At 38.7% G+C, this 23,632-nt stretch overlaps 1 protein-coding gene across 1 annotated transcript in view; it reads right to left on the minus strand.

The window, feature by feature from the left end:
* Positions 1 to 22,797, minus strand: part of LOC120538540 (protein piccolo-like) — a 62,936-nt gene extending 40,139 nt beyond the window's left edge. Inside the window, exon 1 of the mRNA XM_039767936.1 lies at positions 22,721 to 22,797. The gene's annotated coding sequence lies outside the window, so the exon portion shown is untranslated. The remainder of the gene's footprint in view (positions 1 to 22,720) is intronic.
* Positions 22,798 to 23,632: the final 835 nt, after the last annotated feature.

The raw sequence follows: 23,632 nt of genomic DNA on the forward strand, positions 1-23,632 counted from the left end.
AGTAAAACATTAACGTTTTAAGAAGTACAGGTACATTGAAATTACATTTTCTATGTGAACGTTCAAATTTGTGCCTCTGCTAATGTGCCTTACCGGCATTTAAAGAAAATTAGTTTTGTGTCCTCTGCAGTGTTAAGAGAAAAGGCTTTGGTTTGGGATAAAAGGAAAAAGGTGTAAAGAAAGGAAAGTTGCCTTTTCTTTTATATAGTATAGAGATGTGTTCGCTGACGTTATGATCGCCTTTTGGGGACAGTCGCGGTGGGTCTTGTGTAGACTGGTGAGACGTCCCGCCATTAATGGGCTGTGATGGCACTGTCTGTCCTCCACTCCTGTGCGTGTCTTCATAATCCGAGCTGAGGACCTCATAATCGTATACATGCAAAAGAAAGTGTGAATCGCCTTAATATTATTTTGCCGTGGTGTAGAAAAGGGGTCCGTGTTTGCACTTGTCTGGGCTATAGCGCAGGGGGAGGATGAAAAAAATTAAAAGTGCTCACTTTGACTTAAGGCAGAAGCGCAGTCAGCGTCTCAAAGGCCAGCACAGCTATGCACGCGCGCTGGCTGCTCGACTTTTGCTGGGCAGGAGACCCCAGTTTTTGTACACACGTTCATGATATCAAAAGTCTCAGCGCTCTTTGGAGGTCATTCATATATATATAGCAAAATACCCGCGCCTCGCAGCGGAGAAGTAGTGTGTTAAAGAAGTAATGAAAAAGAAAAGGAAACATTTTAATAATAACGTAACATGATTGACATTGTCATGAGTGTTGCTGTCATATATATGCCTGCCTAAATAAGTCACCCTCGCTTTGCTCTTACTTTTTACCGTTCATTTAATCATGGCTAGTGGCGGAAAAATTATAAAATGGAAGGAGGATGGCTTTACCAAAACAATTATTGATGGCGAATCGATTATTCATAAAGCTTGAATTGGTGATCTGTTTTTCTGTGTTAACCTCATATTTTTTCATACTTCTCAAACTAAGGTGGTGCGAGGGTAAAATGAATCGGGATGCGCTGATCAATGTAATCGGTGTACCAGGAAATCATGCATTGACAAAAGCTCCCCTTTGCTTGTAATGCAAAGTGTGATTAAATGCATTATTTTTTAACGCATTATGGAGCACATGCATCGAAGCTTCTCAGCTGTGCTTGTGCTAAGAAAAGGAAAGATTTTAAAAATAACGTAACACGATTGTCAATGTGACCTTTTGTAAGTAGTGCCTGGAGGATTCAGTGTGTAGAAACTCTAGAGACAGCGTGTGTATTAACTTGTGGATTTTTCTGTGAGTATTTGGTGGCAGTCTGACGAAGTTGCTTCGGAAGACGGCGTTAGCCACGGAGCTCAGCTCAGAGCGAAATAAGATGAATGGGAGGGGAGATGATGACGTGACTCCCCCACCCGCCTTAACTGTCAATCCCCCACAAACACAGTCTCGGAATTTGCATAAGCACACCCTTCACCTACAATTTTAACTTAGTTACAAAGTGATCAAAACTCTCGTTTATATCCTGCGTCCTCTCATTAAACTTGTATCCTGCATTACCTGTGGGCATGTGAAACGCCAGCGGTAGCCTGTCTATGAACTTAATTTAAAGTTTAGGTTTACACCTTGCTTTCTTTCCGAGGTAGCAACACTCATGAATATGGTAGTATATGTCACCCGCTCGCTTCTTATTGTTTCGCTGCCTTCTCAATTATATAATGCATGTTTTCTTAAGCGCTTTTTGGAGGTCTTCCTGGTTTTCTACGCACTGCGTTGACAGTCAGTTCACGTGATTACGTGGGAGGCGTGATGATGTCACACGAAACTCCGCCCCCCACGTCATTGCAGCTCAACTCCATTACAGTTAATGGAGAAAAATACCTTCCAGTTATGACCATTAGGCGTAGAATTTCGAAATGAAACCTGCCCAACTTTTGTAAGTAAGCTGTAAGGAATGAGCCTGCCAAATTTCAGCCTTCTACATACACGGGAAGTTGGAGAATTAGTGATGAGTGAGTGAGTGAGTGAGTGAGTGAGGGCTTTGCCTTTTATTAGTATAGATATATATATTTCTGAGCTATCAACCCCTACCAGGGGTCTTCATCAGAGGATAATGCTTAGACTTACAAGAATCAAAGGCAATATATAGCAATACCTTACAGGGGGTCGGTGGCTAGGTCTGTGTGGGGGGGTGAGGTTGTTGGGAGTAAAGTCTTGTTTATTAAGAATAAGTTCTTCTTAAGTTTGTATATGCTGGATTTATGTCCAAGTGTCTGTTGATGGCGTTCTCATTTGATAACCAGGATTCAGCCAGCTCTCTAGCACTTTTATTATTGGCTTTAAATTTTACTTGTACATCGTCCCAATTAAATGTATGTCCTGTTGATTTAGTATGCTTATAGATCAATGACAGTGCGTCCTTTCTTCTGACGGCGTTGCGGTAAAAAAAAAAAAAAAGAATCGCAACACGTATACAGGAACACCGCAACGCCGTCAGAAGAAAGGACGCACTGTCATATATATACATATACACATATATATACTGCTGAAAAGAATTAAAGGAACACTTTTTAATCAGAGTATAGCATAAAGTCAATGAAACTTATAGGATATTAATCTGGTCAGTTAAGTAGCAGAGGGGGTTGTTAATCAGTTTCAGCTGCTGTGGTGTTAATGAAATTAACAACAGATGCACTAGAGGGGTAACAATGAGATGACCCCCAAAACAGGGATGGTTTAACAGTTGGAGCCACTGACATTTTTCCCTCCTCATCTTTTCTGAGTGTTTCTTCACTAGTTTTGCATTTGGCTACAGTCAGTGTCACTACTGGTAGCATGAGGCGATACCTGGACCCTACAGAGGTTGCACAGGTAGTCCAACTTCTCCAGGATGGTATATGAATACGTGTCATTGCCAGAAGGTTTGCTGTGTCTCCCTGCACAGTCTCAAGGGCATGGAGGAGATTCTAGGAGACAAGCAGTTACTCTAGGAGAGCTGGAGAGGGCCATAGAAGGTCCATAACCCATCAGCAGGACCAGTATCTGCTCCTTTGGGCAAGGAGGAACAGGATGAGCACTGCCAGAGCCCTACAAAATGACCTCCAACAGGCCACTGGTGTGAATGTCTCTGACCAAACAACCAGAAAGACTTCATGAGGGTGACCCAAGGGCCCCATGTCCTCTAATGGGCCCTGAGCTCACTGCCCAGCAGCATGCAGCTCGATTGGCATTCGCCATAGAATACCAGAATTGGCAGATGCACCACTGGTGCCCTGTGCTTTTTACAGATGAGAGCAGGTTCACCCTGAGCATGTGACAGAAGTGAAAGGGTCTGGAGAAGCCATGGAGAACATTATGCTGTCTGTAACATCATTCAGCATGAGCAGTTTGGTGGTGGGTTAATGATTGTCTGGGGAGGCATATCCATGGAGGGTCACACAGACCGCTACAGGCTTGACAAAGGCACCTTGGCTGCCATTAGGTATCAGGATGAAATCCTTGGACCCATTGTCAGACCATATGTTGGTACAGTGGCTCCTGGTGCACGACAATTCCTGGCCTCATGTGGTGAGAGTATGCAGGCAGTTCCTGGAGGATGAAGGAAAATGCCTTGTTGATACTAGAGGTCAGAGGAGAATGGGCCGACTGATTCAAGCTGATAGAAGAGCAACTTTGACTGAAATAACCACTCGTTACAACCGAGGTATGCAGCAAAGCATTTGTGAAGCCACAACACACACAACCTTGAGGCGGATGGGCTACAACAGCAGAAGACCCCACCGGGTACCACTCATCTCCACTACAAATAGGAAAAAGAGGCTACAATTTGCACAAGCTCACCAAAATTGGACAGTTGAAGAATGGAAAAATGTTGCCTGGTCTGATGAGTCTCGATTTCTGTTGAGACATTCAAATGGTAGAGTCAAAATTTGGCATAAACAGAATGAGAACATGGATCCATCATGCCTTGTTACCACTGTGCAGGCGGGTGGTGGTGGTGTAATGGTGTAGGGGATGTTTTCTTGGCACACTTTAGGCCCCTTAGTGCCAATTGGGCATCGTGTAAATGCCACGGGCTACCTGAGCATTGTTTCTGACCATGTCCATCCCTTCATGACCACCATGTACCCATCCTCTGATGGCTACTTCCACCAGCATAATGCACCATGTCACAAAGCTCGAATCATTTCAAATTGGTTTCTTGAACATGACAATGAGTTCACTGTACTAAAATGGCCCCCACAGTCACCAGATCTCAACCCAATAGAGCATCTTTGGGATGTGGTGGAAAGGGAGCTTTGTGCCCTGGATGTGCATCCCACAAATCTCCATCAACTGCAAGATGCTATCCTATCAATATGGGCCAACATTTCTAAAGAATGCTTTCAGCACCTTGTTGAATCAATGCCACGTAGAATTAAGGCAGTTCTGAAGGCGAAAGGGGGTCAAACACCGTATTAGTATGATGTTCCTAATAATCCTTTAGATGAGTATATATATATATATATATATATATATACTAATAAAAGGCAAAGCCCTCACTCACTCACTCATCACTAATTCTCCAACTTCCCGTGTAGGAAGAAGGCTGAAATTTGGCAGGCTCATTCCTTACAGCTTACTTACAAAAGTTGGGCAGGTTTCATTTCAATTTCTACGCCTAATGGTCATAACTGGAAGGTATTTTTCTCCATTAACTGTAATGGAGTTGAGCTGCAATGACGTGGGGGGCGGAGTTTCATGTGACATCATCACGCCTCCCACGTAATCACGTGAACTGACTGTCAACGCAGTGCGTAGAAAACCAGGAAGACCTCTAAACAGCGCTTAAGAAAACATGCATTATATAATTGAGAAGGCAGCGAAACAATAAGAAGTGAGCGAGTGACATATACTACCATATTCATGAGTGTTGCTACCTCGGAAAGAAAGCAAGGTGTAAACCTAAACTTTAAATTAAGTTCATAGACAGGCTACCGCTGGCGGTTCACATGCCCACGGAATGCGGGATACAAGTTTAATGAGAGGACGCAGGATATAAACGAGAGTTTTGATCACTTTGTAACTAAGTTAAAATTGCAGGTGAAGGGGTGTGCTTATGCAAATTCCGAGAGACTGTGTTTGTAGGGGATTGACAGTTAAGGCGGGTGGGGGAGTCACGTCATCATCTCCCCTCCCACCTCATTTCGCTCTGAGCTGAGCTCCGCAGACTTGCAGAAGCAACTTTGTGACGCTGCCACTCAATACTCACAGAAAAATCCACAAGTTAATACACACTCTGTCTCTAGAGTTTCTTCACACTGAATCCTCCAGGCACTACTTAAAAAAGGTTACATTGACAATCGTGTTGCGTTATTTTTAAAATCTTTCCTTTTCTTAGCACAAGCACAGCTAAGAAGCTTTGATGCATGTGCTCCATAACGCGTAAAAAATAATGCATTTAATCACACTTTGCATTACAAGCAAAGGGGAGCTTTTGTCAATGCATGATTTCCTGGTACACCGATTACATTGATCAGCGCACCCCGATTCATTTTACCCTCGCACCACCTTAGTTTGAGAAGAAGTATGAAAAAATATGAGGTTAACACAGAAAAACAGATCACCAATTCAAGCTTTATGAATAATCGATTCGCCATCAATAATTGTTTTGGTAAAGCCATCCTCCTTCCATTTTATAATTTTTCCGCCACTAGCCATGATTAAATGAACGGTAACAAAGCAAGAGCAAAGCGAAGGTGACTTATTTAGGCAGGCATATATATGACAGCAACACTCATGACAATGTCAATCATGTTACGTTATTATTAAAAGGTTTCCTTTTCTTTTTCATTACTTCTTTAACACACTACTTCTCCCCTGCGAGGCGCAGGTATTTTGCTATATATATAATATATGAATTACCTCCAAAGAGCGCTGAGACTTTTGATATCATGAACGTGTGTACAAAAACTGGGGTCTCCTGCCCAGCAAAAGTCGAGCAGCCAGCGCGCGTGCATAGCTGTGCCGGCCTTTGAGACGCTGACTGCGCTTCTGCCTGTACGCGCGCTACCCGATTCATTTTACCTTCACATCTCCTTGGTTTGGGATGTATGAAAAAATATTAGGTTAACGCAGAATCATGTTACGTTATTTTTAAAATTTTCCCTTTCTTAGCACAAGCACAGCTGAGAAGCTTCGATGCATGTACTCCATAACGCGTTAAAAAATAACGCATTTAATCACACTTTCAAATCCAAGCAAACGTGAACTTTTGTCAATGCATGATTTCCTGGTACATCCATTACACTGATGCACACATCACAGCTACAAAAATGTTAGAGTCGGAATAAAGCGCGTTCCTACGACTGATCATTTCGACTACCCGAGCGAAGCCTTGATAAAAGCATGGTTTTGTGCACACTGAAAAGCAAGCAAAATTAGATGCATTACAGAAAGCGGACTTTGTGGCTCTTACTGGAGATCATTGGACTTCCGTGACCGTTAGTAATTCTAATTACATCTAATTACAAAATGTTCAATGATCACACTGTTTTAGCCTAATGTACAAAATAATTTTGGCTAAGGTTACTCAGAGTTTAAAGAGTAAGCTGGTCAAATTACCTTTATGTTTCTGACTTATTTTTTTAAGAAGAAAAACTGCACTTTATGTTGAAATTTTGGTTATTATTATTTAAAGACAATACTATTCTGAAAATCTACTTAAAGTACTTAAACTACCACTTTTTTTTTTTAATTCTGCCCAATTTTAACCAGGGATGATATTTTTGTTTCTGTTTTGAATTCAAATGCAGTTTAAAAGCTTTTTTTTCAGAAATTAAAACAGCTTCAGTTTACAATATTCATGTCCATGTCTATTATTTGATTCTGTCGCCCACTTAAACCGTTTTAAATTAAAAAAAAAATTTGCGATTTGGGGCAAATTTACGTGTGCATTACATACGATTAATCAAGATTAATTCTTACACAGCCTCTAATTAATTGGATTAATTTTTTTTAATCGAGTCCCACCCCTAATATATATATATATGTAGATATATATGTAGATTTGTATATATATGTGTATATATATGTATATGTGTATATGTATATATATATATATATATATATATAACTATATATATGTGTATAGATGTGTGTATATATATATATATATATATATATATATATATATATATACTGTATATATGCCAGCAACACTCATGACAATGACAAAACAATTACATTGTCAATCATGTTACGTTATTATTAAAATGTTTCCTTTTCTTTTTACTTCTCCGCTGCCAATCGCAGGTATTTTGCTATATACAGTATATATATATATATATATATAAAATATAAATAGATAGATATGACAACAACACTCATATCAATGACAAAACAATTACATTAACAATCATCTTACGTTATTTTTAAAATGTTTGCTTTTCTTTTCATAACTTCTTTAACACACTACTTCTCAGCGAGTATTCTGCTAGTATATATATATATATATATATATATATATATATATATATATATATATATATTTTGCTGGGGGTGCCAGAATCCATCGAGGAAGAAAAATGAAAAACATTATTTGTACAAAATCTTAATTTATCTATCCATTACTAAATAATTAAATGGGCAGGCTATTTCGTATACGCTGCTTGTTAAAACGGATGACTCCCGCTCTTACGTGCACTTAGTTCATAATACCCACGCAGCACTATCGTATCTGTTCAAGTTCTATTTAAATTTTAAATATAAGTAATTTTTATTTAGTCGACAGAAATAAGTCTGCCTCCTGCTTGCCTCAATAAGTTACCATCGCTTTGCTCTTACTTTTTTACCGTGGCTAATCGCGAAAAAATTAGAAAATGGAAGGAGGATTACACAGAGTATGGCTTTACCAAAACAATTATTGATGGCGAATAAAGTATCCATTTTTCATAAAGCTTCAATTGGTGATGTGTTTTTCTGCATTAACCTCATATTTTTTCATACATCTTCTCAAACCAAGGGGGTGCAAAATCGGCATTGTCCGTCACAGGGGGTGCGAGGGTAAAATGAATCGGGAAGCGCTGATATATATGTATGTGTGTGGGTATATATATATATATATACTAGCAAAATACCTGCGCTTCGCAGCGGCAAAGTACTGCCTTAAAATTTTAATTAAGAAGAAAATTAAACCTTTTTAAACTGAGGGAAAATATACCAATAATTATTTGTTAAGGATCTCTTTGTATACCACATTGCGAGTTCGGCCCTCCGGTTGTAATATGACCAAACTGTGCGCTGAGCTTACTCTTGAGCATGCAACGTACAGTTGGCCATGTGAACAGTAATCTTGTTTCATATCTCACAGCTTGGATTGCTGCTGTCATAATCGGTTTGAGTTTCATGGTTTGTTTCAATTACGGCAGTATTTGTAGGACTTGTGTTGAAGAGACATTCGGCATCTGTCAAGCGTTTTAAGTATACAACCGGTTTCATCGATAACTTCACATCCAGCTTTTGAGAGTTTAAACATTCATAAACATCAAAGTATCCACTACTGAAATCGTCACCTGTCAATCTAAGATGTTTAAGAGGCATTGGCGGTTGTCCAAAGGTGTAAAATATTTGGCCATTTCGGTACACTTGAAAGCGACAACCAAACAATTCACTGGCAGCCATCAACGCACATGCAGATGCATAGGTGAAGGGCTTAAGCATTTCACTCTTACAGGTATAGTGCTCCTGTATAGTATAATTATCTCCTGTACCGTCATCAGTCCACACCTTGAACCTGTCCCAGTCACTCAATACATAAGACACAATGTTCCTCCGGATATCAAGAGTGAGCCTGATATGGCCGTGCAATATGTAACAAAGAGAATGGAAAAGGTAGGTGCTATCTCTGGGCATGGAAAACACTCGGTAAGTGACAGTTCTTTGATGGATGGTGATCAACTCGATAGACATGTTAATGGGGGTACGGTTGGAACGATAAAGGAAATGGGTGCCTGAACAATGTAAAGTAAGTCTAAAATACCTACACAATAACTATAATCGTAATAAATGAACAATAAAACAGCGGAGAAGCCGTGGATTAAATAAAAAGGCTGTAGTTATCAGCAGGGAGACGTGAATCCCGTGGCGAAGCAAGGAAGGGAATGTAGAGACCAGAGCGACGGACGGCCTTATATAGGTAGGCAGCCAACAACGTGGGAGGCATTGGGATGGGGGACCCAACGCCGCCTCACACGGTGACCGAGCTGCAGGCTATGGATGTATATATGTACGTAAGTAGGATTCAGTTAGCGTTGGGAACCCGCGTACCAAATTTCTTGAAGATGGGCCCATAAGTAACAAAGACCGTTGAAAAGTTCAATATGGCGGCTGACAGTGGCATCATACCACCGAAATAAGTACCAAATTTCAGCCTTCTACCTACACGGGAAGTTGGAGAATTAGTGACGTTGGAAAGTTCAATATGGCGGCCGACAGTGGCATCATACCACCGAAATAAGTACGTACATTGGTTTCGGTTAGCGCAGGGAAGTTGCCTACCAAATTTGTGAAGATGGAGCCATAAATAAAAAAGTTTAACATGGTGGATGTTGTCGACCGTTATAACCATTACGTGTAGAATTTCGAAATGAAACCTGCTTAACTTTTGTATGTAGGCTGTAAGGAATGAGCCTGCCATATTTCAGCCTTCTACCTACACGGGAAGTTGGAGAATTAGTGATGAGTGAGTGAGTGAGTGAGTCAGTGAGGGCTTTGCCTTTTATTAGTATAGATTGTAAACGAGGAGGAGCGCAGTCTGAAAATGAGAGCAGCCAAACTCATTTACCCGGTGTCTTGGAACAATATTTGGACGTGTTCTTCGAAATATTTGTGACGACAAAATATATATTGTAACTGATGAAACCACTGATACCCGAGACCACATAGTTCTCATCATAGTGATAGGCAAGTCATTTGGCTGTACGGCAATTCTTTTATGTAGGCAGTTCAAACTGTACGTGATGTGAATCATTTAACTGATTAAATTATACAGGTATTTAACCGGTATTAACAGTCTTTCCCGTAGAAAAATGTTATTAGTGAACGGCACTGATTGTTAACAGGTTCCCTTTTAAAAATTAAAAACGATGTTTCGGGATTTAATAAATGTTTTGCCTCTCGGTGACGAGGCACGTAAGGTCCACATTTGATTCTTCCGTTATAAATTCGGCTTTTCCTATGATGCAATGAGCCCTTAAAAGTGTGTCACTCTTTTTTTTCTAAAAGTGAAGTTAACCTTCATCTCAGAAGAATGCACCAAACTAGTAACAGTTCTTACAATTCTGGAGGGTACTCACTGTCCTACTGCAATCTCAGCATACAGCATCATGGAGGATCTGGGCTCGTACCTGATGAATGGAACTGTAAAATAAGGTTCAGTACTAGTGTGCTGTTTCATTAAAAGAAATGTAAAGTACCATTTCATTATTGTTTGTTTTGTTGTAGCGGTTACTACTTTCTTACAGTAAAAAAACAAAAAAAATAAAGTCAAAATCAGAATCAAGGAAAAATAAAACGAAAACCAAAAATCAAAAAAATGTGTAAAAAAACGGATTCCAAGCCTATATGTGAATAATTTAAAAAAAAAAGTAATTTCAAGCAGAAATAGCCATTAGAAACACTAGTAATGCAATGGTTATGTTTTTAAATCAATATAATGGTATCATAATTAAAGCTGTAAATTTCAATAAAAAAACATGAATATATAAGTTTCAGTTTAATCCTGATAACTCTGTACACTGTGTGCACAATTATTAGGCAAGTTGTATTTTTGAGGATTAATTTTAATATGGAACAAACACAGTGCTATCAGTCAATCCAAAATGTTAATAAACCTGAAACCTGAATGTTTCACAACGGAAATGTGAGTGTGAACATCATCAGGGGAATACATATGTGCGCACAATTATTAGGCAACTATTAGTGTGCCGATTTATTATGCAACTAAAGGAAAAATTAAAATTTTCCCATCTCACTTGTTTATTTTCTTGTTATAGTGAGAATAATAAACAAACACCTCAAAATTTACAAATAAACATCTCTGACATTTCAAAAAAAATAAATCAATCAATCAATCAATGACCAATATAGCCACCCTTCTTTCCAATAACAGTCATAAGCCTTTCCATTCATGGAGTCTGTCAGTTTCTTGATCTGTTGACGATCAGCTTTTTGTGGAGCAGTGACCAACTCTTCAGACACTTTTCAGAGAGGTGTATTGTTTTTCTCCCCCGTAAATCTAGCGTTTAAGAAGTGCCCACAAGTTCTCGATAGGGTTTAGGTCAGATGAGGAAGGGGGGCCATGTCATTATTCCTTCATCTTTAAGGCCTTTACTGGCTGGCCACGCAGTGGAGAACTTCGATGCAAGTGATGGAGCATTGGCCTGCATAAAAATCATGGTCTTTTTCCTGTATCAATGTTTGAAGAAAGTGTCTTCGAAAAACTGGCAGTAGGTTTGGGAGTTGATTTTGAGTTCATCTTCTATGCAAAAAGGTCCAACTAGCTCATCTTTAAAAATACCAGCTCATACCAGTACCCCACCTCCACGTTGGAGTGGAGCTCTGTGCCCATTACTGATCCACAGGTCCATCCATCTGGTCCATCAAGAGTCACTCTCATCTCACTCTCGGCCCATAAAACCTTTGAAAAAAATCTGTCTTCAGATATTTCTTGGCCCAGTTTTGACGTTTCAACTTATGTTTCTTGTTCAGTGGTGGTTGGGTTTCAGCCCTCCTTACCTTGGCCATGTCTTTGAGCACTGAACACCTTGTACTTCTGGGCACTCCAGGTAGGTTGCAGCTCTGGAATATGAAAGTACTGGAGGATAATGCGTTCCTGGTAGCTTCACGTTTGATTCTTCTCAAATCTTTGGCAGCTAATTTGCGTCTTTTGTTCTCAACACGTTTCTTGCGACCCTATTGACTATTTGCAACAAAATGTTTGATGGTTCTGTGATCACACACCAATATCTTAGCAATTCCAAAAGTGCTGCATCCCTCTGAAAGACTTTTTACAATTTTTGACTTTTCAGAGTTAAATCTCTTTTTTGGCCCATTTTGCCCGAGGAAAACTAGCTGCCTAATAATTCTGCACACCTTGATATATAGGGTGTTGATCTCCTTAGGCCACACCCTCCCTCATTACACAAATACACATCACCTGACGTGCTTAAATCCAATAAGCATTCAAGTTAATACAGCTTGGAGTTGGAATATACGCATTAAAAATGATGATATGGTCAAAATACTCACTTGCCTAAAAATTGTGCACACAGTGTATATGCATTTAATTATCAATATCATTCCTGGTGGCTCCGTAATCTGTACTAACCTCTACTTTCTCTTCTGTTCTTTTTCCAGTTTTCTGTGGTGGCAATCTGCGCCACCACCACCTGATCAAAGCACCGTGATGTCCCTACATTGATGGATTTAAAGGCCAGAAGTCCACATGACCATCATCAAGTTCTTTCATGTGAACCCTGAATACAATGAGGACTGATTGTGAGGCCATTTATGTTAGGTAGAATGCCTAGAGGGGGCTGGGCGGTCTCATGGCCTAGGAAGCCCTGCAGATTTTATTTTTTTTCTCCTTCAGCCATCTGAAGTTTCTTTTGGTTTTTGGCCATCGGACCTTACTTTTATTCCATGTTAATTAGTGTTCCCCAATTCTATTTTGCTATTTATTTTTCTTTTTTCTCTTTCTATATCATGTAAAGCACTTTGAGCTACATCATTTGTAAAAAAAAATGTGCTATATAAATAAATATTGTTGTTTTATACTGGACATGTATGGCACCAGCTGTGTTTTTTGTTCACCTTTGCTTCTATAAGAAACTACTTCTGGTGACGAGGTTTATGCTGCAGCTCCTTTGCTTCACACCCACTTTCCTCCTCCTGATCTCAGCTGAACCTCTCTACAAGGTTCTGCCCAAAACATTGATGATTCAATGAAGAAAAATCTGTCTGCACTGCCTCAATCTGTAGTGTTCATTTGTCTTCCTGCTACATGCTTGTGTCTCCCTAACTTGACATCTGAAATCAACGTTACAGGCTCTTTAAAGGGCTTGCAGTCCAGATAAGCATCTTGCATTTCTTTTATCATGTCTTATTAACCTAAACTTGTAAATATCTACACAACAAGCAATAAGATAGAAATACAAATGTAATACATATATAGATACAAAGAAATCATGAAAAAATTTGTTTTATTTGAGCACTGTTTTCTAACACAGCATTAGAAATGTGCATGTATGAATACAGACACTTCAAAACATAGATATTTAGAATTAGACTGTGCATAAGCCATTCGTTTTTGGACAGAAATATCCAATTACCTGCCAAATACAAAGTACTTACTACTCTCCAAGGTATAAGGTTTGTAAGCACTTGATTATTACTTGACAGTTCTTACTAAAATGGTGCTTATACAGTATATGGTTCAGATGCGTGGAGAGACCACAGATTTATTTTGCATGCAAAAAAGCCTATTGATAGAATATCTGAATGGACTTTTTCCCTGCATTCTTCATACTTTTGCAGGAGTGCTGCTTTGCAAAGTAAATGTAACTTGGCATTACATATTTGGGGTCTAAGACATTTTAAGCAAATTTTTAAATTTCTCTTTTTACACCATATAATGGGAAGCGTTTTCTTAACAATTGGCTCTTTAATAGCAATCATAATTTTTGTTCACAGATTTCCTTTTTTTGGTCATACAGGCATCTGTTGGCAAATGACTGTAAACCGACTGAAAGTTCTTTTCACTTTTGTGTCATGCTGCACGTCAAAAGAAGCTGCAGCTTGTATTTTCAGACATTCATTGGGTATACTAGTGTGGCTACTCTTGAGGTGTACAAAAAGGTTGCTTGTGTTGCCACACTTTGCATCAATGTACCTCTTACAAAGTTTACATATAACAGTAATTCGGTCACTGTTGGTAAATTAAAAATTTTATTCTCTGCTATAGGGCTGCAACTAAGGATTATTTTGGTAGTCGACTAATCGTTCAATTTATTTTTCCATTAGTCACGATTATTTCATGCCCGACTATTTTGATGCCTGTGATTTGTGGTTGCACATCCTGTTCTGGGCTCCAGTTCATGTCTTATCTCATCTGCTCACATCTGTCAACCTGTGAATGTCACCCTGATGTTCTGCATTAACATGATTAAAATTAATAATAATCAAATTAACCAGTGAAACATATGAATTTGAAAATAATCATATGTTTTTATATTAGTGTGGCCATCACAATAAAAAGAAATAAATTATACAAAACTAAAGTGCACGTAGTCTTTAACCAAAAAAAGTGCATTTAACTTAACCAAAAAATACATCGTTAAAACTGAAATGTTTTTCATATTTTAAAATAAATGACAAAATGTAGACAAACTATATAATGCAGTGTTCTTCTTTGAGTCTTTTAGTTTTGCACCCAGCTGTCATCTAACATGACATTGTGAGATGACAGCCGCAGATCTGCAGGCACAGGCAGATCTAATGACCTACAAAGATGGCAAGGGACGAGCAGGTGGGTGGGCAAATATTGCTAAAACTAATAGCAGGGGCGAGCAGAGTTCACAAGCAAAGAGTATGGGGAGGTGGGGTTTCAAGAGCGGGCTGTACATGGTAATAGCGGGGGTGTAGCAGCTTAATACAGTAGCAAGGAGAATGGAGCGGCGGGCGGGCGAGAGGGGGCTGTACATGCTAATAGCGGGAGCAGAGCGGCAGTTCACATGCAAAAAGTGTGCAGAAACCCTTAAAGCAAACACTGTGTCCTGAGCAAAAGTTTTGTCACTGAAATGCTGAGGGTTTTGTATGGAAGCGTATTAGGGCCACAGTGAAGAAAAAAAAAATACGGACAAAGTGAAGAAAAAAAAACTATGTCAAAAATAAAGTCTTGTTTATAAAGTTTATTCTCGACATTTCTACTTTATTCTTGCCGTTTATGTCAAGATTAAAGTCAAACATCGTAAACTAAACTTCATCATAAAATGAATATTTACTTTACTAGATTTTCTCAAACCTCGTCATAAGTTATATAGCACATTAAAGGCTTTGTGTGAAGTCTTCCCCGAGCCATGTTAAATCGGTAAGTGCTTCTTAAACTGTAATATTCACTTCATGATATTGATGCTCTCTGAACATTTAGAATGCTAAGATAAATACTTGATATAATTTTCATGATGAAATGAATTAAAGCATGTATTAATCATGTGGGGGCACGGCGTCGTGGAGGTTGCACTGCTGCCTCGCAGCAAAGTGGCCTCAGGTGTACCCTGCCTTGAATTTGCATGTTTTTCTGGTGGGTTACTCGGCGTGCTTCAGTTTCCTTTCAAAGTCATGTAGGATGTGGGGTTTTGTTATGTTATATTGACCCTGCTAGTGTATGTTTTGCTCGTATTTACCCTGCAATATGCTGGCGACTCGTTCAGGATTTGCTCCTGCCTCGCACACAATGCTTGCTGGGATGGGCGCAACCCTGAATGGATGGCATAATTAAACATGTATAACAAAGATTGTTTTTAAAGTTCTGAACACTCCGTGGGCTAAGTTTATAACTAGTTTTAATTTCACAAAGACGTTTATCGTGTGGTGATTGGTTATGTGGAGAAAGAAAAAGGAAGGATAGGAACTGGGGTTTTGGTACATCAGATAGCACACATGCAATAAAGAAAGCCCGCTCAGGAGAACATCCATTGAATTCTGTGTTCGCAAGAATCAGATCACAAACCCAACATTTACACAATATTTAAGTTAAACCTGTGCAATACCCATTCATACATTCAGTTTTTTGGAGCCTCGTCACACCTGCCATAAAGTTCTCTACAATGAACATACACCTGGGGACCCCTTACTGCGAGGGAGTAGCACTACCGCCTCACTACCGTGCATGTTTAATACCTGCTTTAATGCATTTCATCCTGAAAATGACATCAAGTATATATCTTAGCATTCTAAATTTTCAGAGATCAGGAATATCATGAAGTGAATGCATTCTGTGCGGTGATCCCTGCTGGTGCCTCCTCTTAGTGCGGAGGAAGTCAGTTTAAGAAGCGTAGTGATTAACAACTGTGTCGGGGAACACTTAACACAAAGCATTTAATGTGCTACATTAACTTCTGACAGGGTTTGAGAAAATCTAGAAAATTAATCATTGATTTTAGGATGAAGTTTAGTTTACAACATTGTACTTTAATTATAAAATAAAATATGACAATAAAGTGGAAATGTCGACTTTAATCTCGACATGAGTCAAAATGAAAGTGGAAATGTCGAGAATAAAGTCAACATGTCAACTTTGTTCTTGACGTATAGTTTGTTTTTTTCTTCTTCACCATTTCCCTAATACGATTCCGTTGGGCTATACCTCAAATAGCATTATAAATGCAAGTTGCAGTTTTATTACTTATGTATATAGTTTAGCTTGAAGCAAGGTCCATATTAATGCAATTTGCCTAAATGATGGTTCAATTGTTAAAGATGTCATCACCAAGATACACTTGTTTTATTTTATTTTAATTTTAGTTGGTGAATACTGTTTAATGCACCTGGGCATTAAGTAATAGTATTATTACTGGAAGTTGCATTATTTATTTTATTGCTATTGTTTATTAGTTTAAATATTATGGAGTTTAATGATGGTAAAGTTGTTTAAAAAGTCACTTTAACGTTTCAGTGGACAGAGATTAACATTAACAGAAAGTGTAGTTGGTTTACAAAAAATATATACTATTTATTCCTCTTCTAAAACATGTTCAGTGCAATACAACTTTTGACAAGCAGCTCTGAACATTTTACTAAGTGTAAATGCCTCTTTGGAAGGTTTAAAAAATGTTGTCAAAATTATAGTTTAAGTTGTTTGCAAAATTTGTTCAATAAAAAGGTTCTATATTTTGACTGTATCTGACATGCAATGTGATTCCTTCTCTTCATTAGTGCCACCCCCTTGAAAACTATCACTTTATGGGGCCATACAAACCTGTATTAATACCTTTGTGCACATTAAAATGTTTTTTTGTACAATGCTTATGACAGTGGAATAGGTTATTCTTAGCTAGTCTACTGCAGTAATTGCAGTGGAAAATGTGGTTAACATCCACTCATGCATGGGAAAAAAAATACCATTGAATACCGTGAAACCTGGATAATTTAGAAAAATAATGGGATATAGAATTTTGGTCATACCGGCCAGCTCCAAGACTGATCACAACATTCTATTGAAACACACAATCATGAGTTGCACCATGTTCTGGCAAGGAAAAGAAGATTCTACTTGAAGCTTGCAACCTGGACTGTTTGTAATACAACACTTGCCGTAACTATATATTTTATTTCCTCTTCAGCCATCTCTTTCCTTTTATTATTTTTAAGCTTCAATTTTTTAATTGATATCTCTTTCATGAATTATACAGTAATCCCTCGCTACTTTGCGGTTCACTTTTCGCGGATTCACAACTTTGTGGGTTTTCAAATATAGTAGTAGTATTTCCTAGTCTAAGAACAACAAAACAAGTTCGCTGACTAAGTGCATTGTAACACAGGCTGTGATTGGTACATGGGAGGGAGACGACAAATCACAGCTTCAAGCTTTCTAATCGAGCCCGTGATTGGTGCTTTGACTGATGCCCAGATCCCAAAGCACCTCCCCTTGTCTCTCTGTTGCGGCCATTTCGCTTCAAGCTTCTCGCCAAGCGGTTTATTTTACACTGTACTGTGTGTGATTTTTTTGTGGTTTCTTTGTGTTGAACTTCGGTTCAATTTTCACCCCTTGCAATGGCTCCCAAACGTGCTCCTTCTTCCAAGGCTGGTGCTGAGCCTAAACGCAAACGAAGAATGATGACGATCACTGAGAAGGTGAAACTTCTGGATATGTTGAAGGAACAGAGAATGTTTGCGGCTGTGGCTGCAGACTGGCTAAGGATCTGCAAGAGCAGTCACAGGAATGGGACGACGACATGGTTTTTGCAGCCTCGCAAAAAAGAGCCAGTTCCTACTACTACTACGGATACACCTTCGGAAACAATGGAAGAGGTGCCCCAGGAAATGGCACTGCCATCTGAAGAGACGTAAAATACAGTCATTGGCTGCGCAGTAAAAGTCATCATCACCTTCATCGTCATCATTTTTACTGCACAGCATATTCATCATCACATCATATATAGGTACGTGTACTTCGCTATACAGTAACTGTAAACTTATCTACCGATTTCATATTGCTTAACTTAATTGTTATTAATAGAGTAAAGGGTGGGTTGTAAACAGTATAGGGAGGGTTTAAAAACGTCCAAATACACGTTAAAAAATTAAATAAATATGGTGTCCCTACTTAGCGGAAATTCAGTTATTGCGGCCGGCCTTGGAACCTATCTCCCGCGATAAATGAGGGATTACTGTAAGTACATTTTGGCTAATTGGTTACCACAAAGTAATCAACTATTGACTTTTTGTTAAACTTTATTATATTGAATTTGTTTCCATCAATTATATGGACACTTTGGCTACTACAAAGTAATCAGCTATTTACCTTTTTTTTCTTAACATACCCTTGATTTATTGTATTTGGACTGTACCTTGTACAAGATAACTCAGTTTTAACCTTCTCTAAACCGCCGCAGGGGTGTTCATTTTGATCTAGACATGCTCGGTCTTTTGGCACGCCAGAGGACCGGAACTTCGCAAAGTATGGTTTGTTTCACCAGCAGAGGCAAAATAGTTGGGGTGGGAAAGAAAGAGAGCAATGCTATTTCTTTGTTTCTCTCTTTTACCCTAATAACCTACCAACATAATAACAGGCTCCACAGCCATAACACCTGACAATAATATGAAATCAATATACTACTTTCACCCAACACTACAAAATGTCAACAAAAGTTAAGAAGCAATGTCTCTATGACCAAACAGTAAACTTTGTGGGCTGGAATGTCAAGGGTCTCAATCATGAATCAAAGAGAAAGAAAGTACTCTCTCACTTAACTGGTCTAAATACTAAAATAGTATTTTTTATATGAGACTCATTTATTAAGTGAGGACCAGTTTCAGTTGCAAAGAGAATGGCCAAATTTTTAATTCCAGCTATACAAAGAAAACTAGGGGTGTGGGAATCTTAATACACAGAACTATTCCATTTGTAGTGTCAGTGTCATATGTAATATCCGATTCTGAAGGGCAATATGTCATGGTGATGGGCAGTTTATCTAATATGGCTCTACAATGACCTACAGCGGAAAGGGGCATAGCACTATCCAACTTTCAAGTTTATTACAGTGCAGCAAATATACAAGCTAAAAGGTCCTGGACACTGACACAAATCGATGAATACACACCAGCTTTGTCTGCAACAGAAATAAAATATTGCAGCACTTCTTTATATTGCCTGCACTGTTCCCAAGCTAATACAAATTATCACTAATAATCCAATTGCCCTTCATTCTCTCAGAATATGAAAGCAATGTAGGAAGCACTTTAAGATAGACTAGCTTTTATCCGTTTACTGTATCTGCACCTCCAAATGTCAACCACCTTTCTCCTCCCTCTCAAACATATACAGTATTTAATGCTTAGAAAATGTCCCGGATTAAAACACACACAGATTTGTACACAGACAATGTCATCAAATTGCTACAAACAATTACACCTCAAATTTAACTTCTCATCAGCACAATTTTACCAAATTAATAGGCATTCAAAAGTTTTTGTCCAAAATGTTATCAGCCAGCCTTGATGTCACAATTACTTCGAACATATGAACACAATTATTTGGTATACTCCCGGACTGGTTTAAAGTAGAGAAGGCCAAACAAACTAATTACCTTTACCTCACTACTAGCAAATAGACTTACCTTGCTCAACTGGAAGAACCCCACCTTACCACTTTCAAGTCAATGGGTAACTGACATTCTATACTATTTGAAATTGAAAAAAATCAAGTTCTCACTTAGAGGATCTGTTCAAAACTTATTTAAAATATGGCAGGATCTAATCAATAACATTTTAGAATAAGGTTCCATTTCAGGGAAAAGGACAGTGTTCTTTCCTACTGCTTTTAAAGAGTAGCTTTGGTGGTTGGCTCTCCCCTCTTTCTCTTGGGTGGGGGTTGAATTTTCTTTTAAGTTTGACTTGATTGTATGGAATGTTATCAGCTTCTAATTAAAATCAATAAAAAAAGACAGCCTGATAGGCTTATTAAAGAAACTGTGCACAATTTAAATTACCCAGCGTTCATTTTAAAAAGGGAGCACATTAGATAAGGAATACCATTGACTGCTTCCAACATTTTTTTTTAAATACATTTGATCAGTTTTCCATGTATCAGTCTTCCATGAACAACTGTGATGCAATATACAAGGAAAAGTGAGTTTTAAAGGATAATGACACCTGCTGTGAAAATGGCCATTTTTGTAAATTTTTTATATGGTGTTAAAATATCTTTTATAGGTAAGCCTTATTTCATTATTGTTTTCTTAGATCACTACACTCTATGTTTAGGGTACATATTTTGGCTGTGTTACGTCTTTATTTTTTGTATAGTATGCCTATGTGTATTACATGAACGCTTCATTTCTATAATCTTTGAAGTTTGACTCTAATAAAAATATCAAAAATTGGTGTGTGGCCTAATTACATTTTTGCCTACATGAGTGGTGCTCAATTATTGGACTGCCAACAACATTATTTAATATAAGTTAAAATAAATATTCATATAGTGGCTGTAGTGAGAGGTCAAGAAAAATTACACCTTTTATTGGCCAACTAAAAAGATTACAATATGCAATCTTTTAAAGCAACTCGGGCACTTTTCTGGAAAGATTGCAATTATTCAGGCAAGATTTACCCCGAAGAAACTTACATCTTGCCTGAAGTTCGAGCTGCCTGAAAAGCTTGCATATTGTAATCTTTTTAGTTAGTCAATACAAGGTTTCATTTTGCTTGACTTTTCACTACTGTACATCCATAATGGGTAACACGGTACAAAACCCTAGAAATATACTGGCCGAAGAGGGGGTTTCTGTCGGCAAATGATTTTCTCCCGCCCGAGGACCGACTGTCAGCAGCTGCCACTAGCGGGCCGCCAGAAAGCCAATGTTCAAAATCCAAGCAGACGGTCCGCTGATCTGGCCGCTTAACGGCCATCAGGGCACTAGTATGGCTGGAGTGAAATGCGAGTTCAACAAAAAGCCTTTGCAGTGGATTTCCCCCTCTTTTTTAACCCCAGGAACAGCTACCTGCTTAAACGTTCAAGAGCAAAGTATCACTTGTAGCGTGAAAGCGGATTACATTTAACGATGTCTTACAGAATTACTGGGTGTCGAGTAATTCATTATTACTTAAAGTTTACTAACTCTTTGTTTCTCTCTTTGTTGAAGAATTTATTTCTAAAAGAATATACAATAAGCACGCCAAGACGACTTAAAATACAACTAACGATTGTATTTATATTTTTCGATTCCAAAGTGTACTGTCCGCCGTCAATCACAGCGCACCCCGGTAAAATGCGTAATACACCTACAACCTTAGAACGCAGGCTTCATTACCTCGTTGTGCTTGAGGAAACTGCAGGGAGGCGACCGCGCGTGCCTGTTTACTGACAAGACAGGACGGCATTTTGCACTGAGCATGCGTTAAATCAAAAGCGAAACCGCGCATAAAGACTGCGCGAACACAAGCAGATCGGTGACAATAACATTTTAGTGTTCTTGGTGCCAAATCAGAAGGGATACTGAATTCCACGGGGCACCGATATCTTCACAATAGGATCCCCTCGCCCCCTCTCTTCTATTTTATGACTTGCATGGAGTTCAAATGGAAAAACACGGCATTCACTGCGTTGGCCTCTAGTGCCATTAGGTTGATTTTGAGCTTTCACTAGGCTGGGAGTTGTTGCACGGTATGTCAATTCTTTTTGTAAGATTTGCTCCCAAACAGTCCTCCGATTACGTTGACCACTTTTGGAAGTCAATCTGGATAAAAGCGCCTATTAAGCAAATAAATGTAAAACGTTTTCGACCTGAATAGTGCAACTATATGCCTTGCCGTATGTTTAAAGTGCCTGTGTCTTAAAAATACGCCTGTACAATTTAAGCAGCAATTGTTGGAATTGAAAGAAGCCAATAAAATCAAAAGGATTTAATAGCTTAAAGAGAAAGCTGCTCCCCTAAATAAATTTAAAAAAAAAATCAACTCCTTGAGCATCGATCCACAAAGCGCTATAAATCTCAGGTCCGCCATTTTGCCTGAAAACGGCCAGCCGATCCACATAACGACGTCTGAACAGCATCACACTTTCTAAAAGACACATACTTCAGTGACACAGCCTAAAATGAGAAGTGGAGGGGCTCATAAAAATTTGCTTATGAAAACAACCAACACAGTCGAACAATCATGTAAACTTCAACATGAAACTTGCACTCAGGAAAATCAAACGCCCCCCATGCAAGAAATTATCTGATTTTTTTAAAACAAAAGTTCTGAGGGAGACGTAATAATTAGCCGAGACTCGTCTTTCTACGTATCTCCTCCGAGTTTTTTTTTTCTTCGTTTTTGCGCACACTACTCATTTTATGTACTTGCTGGGTTGCACACGTCCTTAACAATACTGGTAAATTTCGAAATTGGCGGAACCAATGTCACGTACAGTAATTACCTATTATCTGAACTGCGCTTTACACAACAAGACATAGAATTTTAGTACCTTTTACCTTACAATCCTGGCAAAACCTGTGAGAGTTTGTAGTAGCGAAGCGAGTTCGGATGGCTATCGTTTGTCAGCACCTGCGAAAAGGGGCGGGGCGACTGAAGATGGCGCCATATCGGCACTAATATTTTCTGGAAGGTTCCAGTCGACGATGAATGTTTGACACGCTGGTTTGCTGTAATAACATTATTGATTTAATTTGCACTTTAAACCCAGCTTTATTCTTTTCTTTACAAGAACTAAATGGGATCTTGAGCCGTGTGAGCAACATATCTTGCCTGAGTCTTGCTTTGTTTTTAACAATTAACATAATCACCACCATTTGTACTCTATCCAATGAGCTGTATTCTGTTCATTGACAGAACAGGGAAAAGTTTAAATACATTAGTGGGTTTTGTTTTTTTATCTGGTGACTTGGGTGACCTGATGGGATGGCCATTTCTCTAACTGGATTAACACTGAAACCCAATTAAAATTATCCTTTACAAAGCTTACTTTTACCTAAGAATTTAAAATTTGTCCAATACTGTAAAAATTAGGTACGGTCATTACAGTGAAGGAATGGGGAGCCTTTCTGCTTTTACAGGGTGGGTTAGACTTGATCTTTATATTTAGCTTAATTCCTAACACCCTCAACTTCATGCCAGGAGGTGTTGGCTTTAATCCATGGGTATCTCGAGGGATTGCTTACTTTAGAGACCTGTTCGAGGTGTCTACATCAACGGGTTTTGGCCAGATCACTGAGAAATATGGCATTCCAAAATGAGTTTTTATGCTTTTTACCGATAAGGGATTTTATTAAAAAAAATGTTATATTTACAAACTTTTAAGTTTTCATTAATTGAGAGATGGGTCGTCTGTGATAAAGGTGATACCTCTTATTACTGGATTTTACAAGATATTGAAGGATTGCTTA

The sequence above is a fragment of the Polypterus senegalus genome, chromosome 11 (assembly GCF_016835505.1).
Source record: "Polypterus senegalus isolate Bchr_013 chromosome 11, ASM1683550v1, whole genome shotgun sequence".
In the NCBI taxonomy this organism is placed as follows: Eukaryota; Metazoa; Chordata; class Cladistia; order Polypteriformes; family Polypteridae; genus Polypterus; species Polypterus senegalus.